This window comes from Tinamus guttatus, unplaced genomic scaffold (assembly GCF_059628265.1).
Source record: "Tinamus guttatus ecotype Peru unplaced genomic scaffold, ASM5962826v1 Tinamus_guttatus_pri_ptg000222l, whole genome shotgun sequence".
In the NCBI taxonomy this organism is placed as follows: domain Eukaryota; kingdom Metazoa; phylum Chordata; class Aves; order Tinamiformes; family Tinamidae; genus Tinamus; species Tinamus guttatus.
In genome coordinates this window covers 966,283-975,043 of record NW_028288756.1, presented here as the reverse complement: position 1 = coordinate 975,043, position 8,761 = coordinate 966,283, and the positions used below count along the sequence as shown (strand labels likewise).

Below are 8,761 nucleotides of genomic sequence, written 5' to 3'. Positions count from 1 at the left end.
AGACTTGTACGAATCATGTAATTCAGATCATTTCATTTGAAATTTTAACTTTCCCTCTTGTGTGTATGAATTTTAATGTCTTCCAGTTTGGGTAAATCCTGATGACTGTGGACAGTTTACTCAGTGTGTTGTTTAGAGCAACAAGTACCTATTACATAAAGTATGTGTTTTTAAATATTATTTAAAATGTTAACATTTTAATCTAAAAAGTTCTGTATTCCACAGGAAGGATCCATAATTCTCTTTTTGAAAGACTGGAGCATATTAAATTGTTTTTGACTTCTTAAAAATGACTATTCACATAGTCAAATACCCCGATGGTGAATTTGGTCCATCAAGAATAAAATTGTAAATGTTTTATATTTTGGAGACAAATTGGAAGCATGCATGTTAGTATCTGCCAAGACTTGATCTCCCTTGTCATTCTACAACTGGGTGAATATCAAGTGGCTATAAAGGAATCTGTTAGTCAACTTATAATTGTGTTAAGAAGGAGAACAAAAATAAGAATTTATAAAACGGCAAAAACTCAAGAATGGGTGAGCACCCAACCATCCACCTTCCTTCTTCCCCATTTTTCCTCCCTTTTCTTCTTTCTCTCTTCCTTCACTCTCCTTCCCCTTCTCTCTTCTCTTCTTTTCCTTCCTTCCTTCCTTCCTTCCTTCCTTCCTTCCTTCCTTCCTTCCTTCCTTCCTTCCTTCCTTCCTTCCTTCCCTCCCTCCCTCCCTCCCTTCCTTCCTTCCTTCCCTCCCTCCCTCCTTCCTTCCTAATTGCTGAGGATAGTGAGTACAATGTGCGATGTACAATGCCTGGCTCACCAAATACTGGTGAGCCAAAACCAAGCAAGTAATCCCATTCTGAGAGGAAGTACTGAAGACTGATTCCTTAAATGTTCGTGACCTACGGCTACATCCTTTGTGCTGAATAGCAAACATAATGAACTTTGAAAGAAAATTTTCTGCAGTTAGGACATTTGTAACATCTCTCCTCTACGTTGTTTCTAATGTGTAAGAAGTCTTCAGCTTATCTTGTCTTCTTCCTTTCAGCAAAGACTTTTAAAAGCCTCTCTCTATACCACTTCCCACTTTTACAATGCTTACCAGATATTCACATTACTGAGGCCTCAGTTAGACATAATTGAAATTGGCCAACAAGTTCGTAAGAATTTAGGGAGAAGCTGTCAGAAAAATCAAAGCAGTGTTGTTTCCTTAAGAATCCAGGGTATAAGCACTGTATAATAATGATACCAAAAATAGAATAAATAAAAATTATACTACTTCCTATGCTCTGGGAAACCGAAGGATGGGGTTTGTTTTTCTCCTTGTCACAAGGGAAATATCTTCAAGTGAGAAGTGAGAATAAGCTAGATCACACTTCACTGCATAGTGCAAGTACACAAGCCTTGGTCAAGAAAGAACAAGAGGGAAGCAATTTTAAAGCAGAGCAAGTCTATCCACCTGTTAAGCAGAATTTCTTGTCTGCATCTTCACTGTATCTTGTCCTGCCAAACAACAGAACCTGAAACCCACAGTGCTATGGGGAGTATAGTGGTAGAGATGCACTGGTTATTCTTCTTGGCTGCCCTCTGGTCTGCCCTGGCAGTTTTATTTGACTTCAGTGCTAGCTTCAGGAACCATAAAGACCTCCCTGTGGAACTCACTGTCTATCCAGGAGCACATTTACAGTTTCCTTATCACATTGATGCAATCTTGATCACAAAAATTTATTATGACCAATATTTTCTCCCTATTTCACAGATGATGAAGTCAGGCATAAGGAGACTTAAATCAGACTCATTTATTTCATAGTGAATTAGGTGTATAAATATTTTTGAGATGCTGAGTTTACATGATTAACTTAAACCAGTTCCTAGTGAACTATCCTTTCCCTCTAACTTCCATCAGTCTGGATTTAGTGATAGGAAAGATCTTATCAACAGTTTATTTCCTTTTTAAGATTTAGAAAGCAGACTATCAAACCATATCTGGTCTCCTTCTCTATGATGTCCCTTGTTTCTCTCGTCTGTGCCTCTCTGCTGTTACCCTCTTCCAGCACAGCCAATCAGACCGTTTCCTCCTTGCTTTTGTACAGCACATAATCTACAGTCTGTATATTCTACCATTACATACACCACAAGCTTTTACACACAGTCAATTGTCTGTTCTGGGTATAAAAGGAACTATATAAAAAAAAGTGTAAAAGCCTATAATGTATGAGTATTGTTTTAAGATTTCTAAGTGCTCATGAGAGCATAGAATGACAGTTCCTGACTCCTTTTTAGAAAGCAATGAGAAAAATAGCTAAGAAAATGTCATCCTAAGTATGCTGCCCAAGGAAATGGTGGAGTCACCACCCCTGGCAGTGTTCAAGAAATATGTAGATGAGGGACTTAGGGATGTGTTTTAATAGGCATGGTGTTGAAGGACTCATGGTTGGACTTGATGATCTTGGAGGTCTTTTCCAATCATAATGATTCTACGTGAGTTGTCAACAAAGAACCAAATTCTGTACACAGAATTATGTAACTGATGCTTTTTTTGAACCTGCATAAATAAGGGAAAAGGCAGATGTGAATCTGCAAAATCTACAAATTCAGTATTTCCATGAAGTTTCTCAATGTGTTTGAAAATTTTGCCATGAAACCTTGTGATTGATTTCTTTGACTATAGAGGAATGGTTAGTGAACCGCAGACATGTCTGCCCAGCAGGCCTGCTCAATCCGGGTTTTCAGGCTTCAGTGAAGGAACAAAGGGACTGCTGACTAGGGGTAAGGAAGTAGGCAAAGGTCAGAGGGAATAAAAGAGCTGTTGAACTAAAAGGCTGAGCTAAACATGTGTGTGTGTGGGGGGGGGGTGGCGCATAAGGGTCTCAGTTACATCATTGTCTACCCATTAGGAGCCTGTGTAGTTACATCACTATCTGCCAGAATCATATAAATGTATGGCATGCAAGCTAATAAACGAGCAAGATCTTTTAACTCACACTGAGTGCACGTCTTAACTCCGGTTGACCTCCTTCTTTTGGCGCCCAAACAGTGACACTGAGACTATTGCTTAAATGCAGATGGGGAACCCCGGATAGTTTAAATGCGGAATCCGGAAAGCTGGAATTACGCTTAAATGCGGAGAACCCTTGGATCTGCATCCCAAGTCGCCAAGAAGCAGAAGGGAAGGTACAGGAGGTAACTCTTAAAATCTGCAGCCTGGAGGGGCAGCATCGAGGACCAAACGAGGACCACTTAAATGCGGAAACCTCTCAAAGAGGCGGCTGTCAGGGAGGCAGATGGAGAGGGGAGGTCAGGGGCAGGGTACCAGGGACTAGCGCGCATAAGGTTGGACCTGCTTTGTGAAGACCGCTGCCGACTATGGAGAGGGAGGCGGCACTCACTTTGCTGGGAGAAATTCTCGCTAAGCGAGAGGCCAGCGTGAGTACAGAGAAGCTCTATGAGTGGGACAGAATAGGGGTGGAGGAAGAAGCAGTGGTTAAGCTCCTCCGACATATTCTAAGAGAGGAATTAAGTATGATGAACAGACCCTCTGCAAGCTTTTGATCTGATGCAGAGAGAATGGGTTCAAAGCCAAGCCCCACCTAGCATTCGATGTGGAGATGTGGGAGAATGTAGGGCGGCAGCTCTGGAATCATATCTCTGATGGGGATAAGCAGGCCAGGGACCTTGCTACTACAAGGCAGCTCGGTCTACCTTATCTGATGTGAAAGCCAAAAGGAAAGTGGCCGTCGGAACCACGTCCGCCTTTGCGAGCACTTCAGGACCGGGACCGCCGCGCCACCGAAAACCGCTGGTGTTTGGAAGATCCATCGCCAACCCCTCCGTCCACATCCTCGCCTGTGCCTGCGGCACCTACACCGTGCCCCTACTTCCGGACCCTCCCCGCCCCGTCGCACCTGAAGAACGGCCTGGCTGGGTCCAGGACTTGTTAGATCACCTTGAAAAAGGAGAAGGGGGGACGGGGAAGAAAAGGCGAATGAGATCAAGGAGACTTATGTTGCTGAGGGCTTGACGAAAGCCAGGAGGGAGGTACAGGGGAATTTGGCCCGTCTATAAAGTGGGGGTTGAAGAACTGTAATGCTTTAAGTGAGGACAGAAACCATTATTAGGGCTATTATTTCTATTTGCTATGTTTATCTCTATTATGTGTTGTATCCTTTGTATATTGATGCTGACACGAGGTATGGTTGAAAGGTGGAAAATTGTATGAGTCATAAAACTATTGTGCGAAACAGAATCTAGACCTTGAGAAAGAAGATGTTTGCCTGCCTGGGCTGAGCGATAAGGAGCGCGGAAGCGGCTGCTCAGTCAGGCTCACAGCCGACCTCCTCTGAAACCAGTTGAAGGCGGCTGCTCGACCAGGCTTGTAGCCAACTTAACTGCAAACATCCTCTAAACTAATTTGAAGGTCAAACACCCGAGAGGGAGGGAGATGAGGAAGGCAGGACCCTCAGACTGACGGCTGGGACCACTTACTGGTATGCGCACCTGCGCAGCCAGGAGGGAAGATTATGTGACTGAAGGTGGAGTTTGTCCGCCCCCTGGTCTGCCTGCTGGCACGTACTGGCCCTACGTGGCAGGATGCACCGGGCTTAAACAGGCAGTGCGGAGAAAGGGGAGGTGAGACTCCTAACACCGAGGCCTACGTTGTCTCTGCGGGGATGCCCACCGAGTTGGGAGCCTGTCAGCAACCCTCTAATCCGCCAACTTGAGAGAATGTTCAGTCTCAGTATTCTGCTGACAAATACTACCTCAAGAGTAATTATTCATACTTTGCTTCTTTAATGTGCTTTCACCTGAATAGTCATAGCCACCTTGTTCTATGTGATTATCGCCAAATCCCAGGGCCATTCTCAATCTAATTGGCGACGTGGATGGGCTTTGGCAATTGAAACAGTGGAACTCACTAGTGGAGTGCACAGCTAAGTGAGGTCGTGCCACTGGATAGAAACTGTGTTTGTGCTGTTTGTGTGTGTGGTCTTTAGATTTTTATTGTGTAATATATATCAGCAGAGAGGGCTGAATAAGCACAACAAGAAAGTGCAGAATTCGAAAGCGGGAAATCCAGGAATAACTCAGACTACGGCGTCCCCCCCACCACCAGTGGAGGACTGGGAGCCGTACTCTGACTTGTATCCTTGGAAAGAGATTAGGGAAATACTTCAGCATGGGAAACAAGAATGTGACGGCCAAGCTCCAGTGCGATCGGCTTTCACCCGAGCAAGAGTAGTGCATACGCCATCTGGGATACCTCATTTCCGCCCGGTGGGCGGAAAGGAGGTGACTTGATCTCCCAATAAGACTTATGGTTCTTTCCAACCAGGATACAGTGTGCGCCATCGTCATGCAATGGCAAAAGAAAAAGAAGGCAGACGACATTGCTATTCTGGAATGGGTGTTTCTATCCATGCAGCCAAAAAAAAAAAAGAGTATCCAAACCCGGATGGGCACTCGGCGAAGCAACTAGGAAAGGACGGTCCAGGAGGCCTGCTCAATCCGCCTCATTGGGTGGCAAAAATATGGGGCTCGATGCGAGGGCATTCTCGCTGGCTTTGAAGTTGGCGTCCTGGCTGCAGGATTTCGTCACTTTACTGTTACGCTTCACGGGCGCCGCAGTCACGGTGGCCGCCACCGCTGGCTGCTCTACATGCTGTGTGACTGAGGCAGTGCTGTCCACAGCCATCCTGCTTGCCTTGGTGCACTCGGCGTCGGCATTGGGTGCGGACGACGCCGGCCGACCGCCCGTTTCGGTGGAGCCCGAGGCACCGCCACCACCACCGCCGGCCACGGCCTCCACGCTGCCCATGCAAGGGCAAGAGGAGCTGCGTTGCTGCGGGATCACCCAGTTGAGCGCTTTGTTCTTCAGCGGCATGCTCTTCCCACTGTCCTCACTGGGGCCGGGGCTGGGAACGATCCACAAAGACGAGGCTGTGCTGATGATTTCGGGTCTGTAGAGGGGGCAGCTGCTGCCTGGAGAAAGCGTTTCCTTCTGGACATCGCCTCCGGGCAGGAGCAAGCCGCCCCCCAGCCGGCTGTGCACCAGCACCATTGGCGCCATCTTTTTAATGTGGTCCAACTTGGCGCTTTCCGCGTCAACCACCTTCGCCAGCAGGACGAGTGGTTTGTCCGTGACGTCTTTGGTTGGCGCCTGCTTCTCCAGCAGCGGCAGCGAGCGGCTCTCCTTCCGCTCAGGGCTGGCTTTCCGCAGGTGCGGCGCGGCTGGCGGCGCCGCCTCCACCGCCTCGCTCGCCTTGGGCAGCTTCCCGTTGGGCAGTCGGGAGGGTGGGAACTCACCCAGCAGTTTTTAAGGCTAGTCATCTCCCATCCAAATGATTCCAGTTGATTCCAATGACCCGATTCCAATGAAAGTTTTTGCGTGTCCAGAAAACTTTTCATCGCTGCTGCAGTGAGTATTTTTCTGAGTGATGCTCCTAAGTGTCCACAGCTTGTGCACGTGGTTTTGAGTGTCGAGGCAACTTTGCTGATGTCTCTGACCTCCCCAGTGCAGAACAATCCTACGCTCACATTCAAGGAGTTGACTTCTTTGCAGCAGCTTGCATATTCGTTTTGACTCACTTCTTTGCTGAGTAGTAATCTGCTTTCATTTCTCCCTTGTTTTTTCCCACTTCTTTTGCAGAAATTGGGGTTTCAGGACTATATACTTCAGAAAATCATAGAATCATAGAATGCTTAAGGTTGGAAGGGACCTCTAGAGGTCATCTAGTCCAACTCCCCTGCACACGCAGGGTCACCTAGAGCACGTGGCACAGGACTGTGTCCAAGCGGGTTTTGAAGATCTCCAGAGAAGGAGACTCCACAACCTCTCTGGGCAGCCTGTTCCAGTGCTCTGTCACCCTCACTGTTAAAAAAATTTTCCTTAAGTTCCTGTGGAACTTTTGGTGCTTCAGTTTGCGGCCCTTACCTCTAGTTCTGTAGGTGGCCACCACTGAAAAGAGGCCAGCACCATCCTCCTCACTCCCTCCCTTGAGGTACTTGTATACACTGATCAGGTCCCCTCACAGCCTTCTCTTCTCCAGGCTGAACAGGCCCAGCTCCCTCAGCCTCTCCTCATAGGGCAGATGTTCCAGGCCCCTGATCATCCTTGTGGCCCTGCGCTGGACTCTCTCCAGCAGCTCCACACCCCTCTTGTATTGTGGGGCCCAGAACTGGACACAATACTCCAGATGTGGCCTCACCAGGGCTGAGTAGAGGGGCAGGATCATCTCCCTCGACCTGCTGGAGAGGTTCTTCTTAATGCACCCCAGGATCCCATTGGCCTTCTTGGCCACGAGGGCACACTGCTGCCTCATGGTCAACTTGTCGTCCACCATGACACCCAGGTCCTTCTCCGCAGAGCTGCTCTCCAGAAGGTCAGTCCCCAGCCTTTACTGGTGTCCGGGGTTATTCCTCCCCAGGTGCAGGACCTTGCACTTGGCCTTGTTGAATTGCATGAGGTTTTTCACCGCCCAGTTGTCCAGTCTGTCCAGGTCCCTCTGAATGGCAGTGCAGCCCTCTGGGGTATCAGCTACTCCTCCCAGTTTGGTATCATCAGCAAACTTGCTGAGGGAGCACTCTGTGCCTTCATCCAGGTCATTGATGAATAAATTGAACAGGACTGGACCAAGGACTGACCCCCTGGGTAGAAGACCTGTCAGAGATGTCTGTCTTCGTTTTTTCCTTTCTGGGCTCCTCTTGACCCCTGTTTTCTTTGAAGCTTTGGATTTCTCAGTCAGTATCACCTGGGCAAAGTGCTGAATCTTGTCCTCCCTGCCCAGGGGCAAGTTCAAGTGCTGCCGAGGTCTCCGAGTGTCCCCCACCACACAGCTGTGGTAGAAGGCAGGCACCTGGTGGCCCTCCACCTCTTCCCGCTGCAGGAGCCCGTCAGCTTGCGTGTCCCGGAGGAAATCGAAGTTCCACTTCTGCCGGGCTCCCTCGATGCTGCTGTGCAGCATGTGCTGGAAATCCTGCTGCAGCTGCTCGTGGTCTACGGGGCCAAAGAGGTTCCTCCGGGTATGGGTTGTTTTCCCTCGCTTCCACTCCATCTTTTCACCCTTCTGCCGCTCTTCAGCAAGCGTATACAGCAGCGCTTCCATGAGTGGGTCGCAGCTGCCACCCTGCTGCCTGAGGCCGGAGTGCAAATCGAGGAAGCTCTGGGAAATTCTGGGGCACCGGCAGCAAGAGCCCACAAAATCTTAGACACCCTGTCCTGGTGGGTAGTTAAACAAGCAAATGTCACCAGTTAGGTCCTCTCTAATCTGGCGCTAGATTTATCAAATGTTATGGATGTCAGATATTTCATACAAATATTAGTAATCTGCCTGACATTCACCTGGTTCCTTGATTTGTTTGGAAATATCTTTGCATTGGGATTGCCAGGAAGCATATTCTATTATAACTCTGCCCAAGATACTCATATTTCCTAAAGACTGATCCATGAGTAAGATATTTTAAATAAATTTGCAAGAACTGTTTGTTAAAGTACTGCTTTATGTGAATGTATGCAAATCTTAAATGAACTTTAAGCAATGTTTTTCTTTTCTAGAATTAAGTTCAACTTTTTGCATAGAAAGGGACTTGAATCCTTATAATAGAAAATGCTTCACTGATTATATCAATTAAAGAAAATTATTTTCCATACCATCCTTCTCATATATTTGTACTCAGTGTTTTCTCTCTGTGGAAACTAACCATTACCACAGACTAAAATCCTTACCATTCTGACATTTTAGCCTTATATAAATCCTCTCTTTTTCT

At 47.4% G+C, this 8,761-nt stretch overlaps 1 pseudogene across 1 annotated transcript; it reads right to left on the bottom strand.

Moving 5' to 3' along the window:
* Positions 1–6,405: 6,405 nt before the first annotated feature.
* On the bottom strand, positions 6,406–8,064 carry LOC148594628 (cyclin-dependent kinase inhibitor 1-like; annotated as a pseudogene). Its single transcript, XR_015913391.1, has 2 exons — positions 7,656–8,064; positions 6,406–6,602 (listed from the first exon to the last, which is right to left on the bottom strand). The product of XR_015913391.1 is annotated as a cyclin-dependent kinase inhibitor 1-like (transcript).
* Positions 8,065–8,761: the final 697 nt, after the last annotated feature.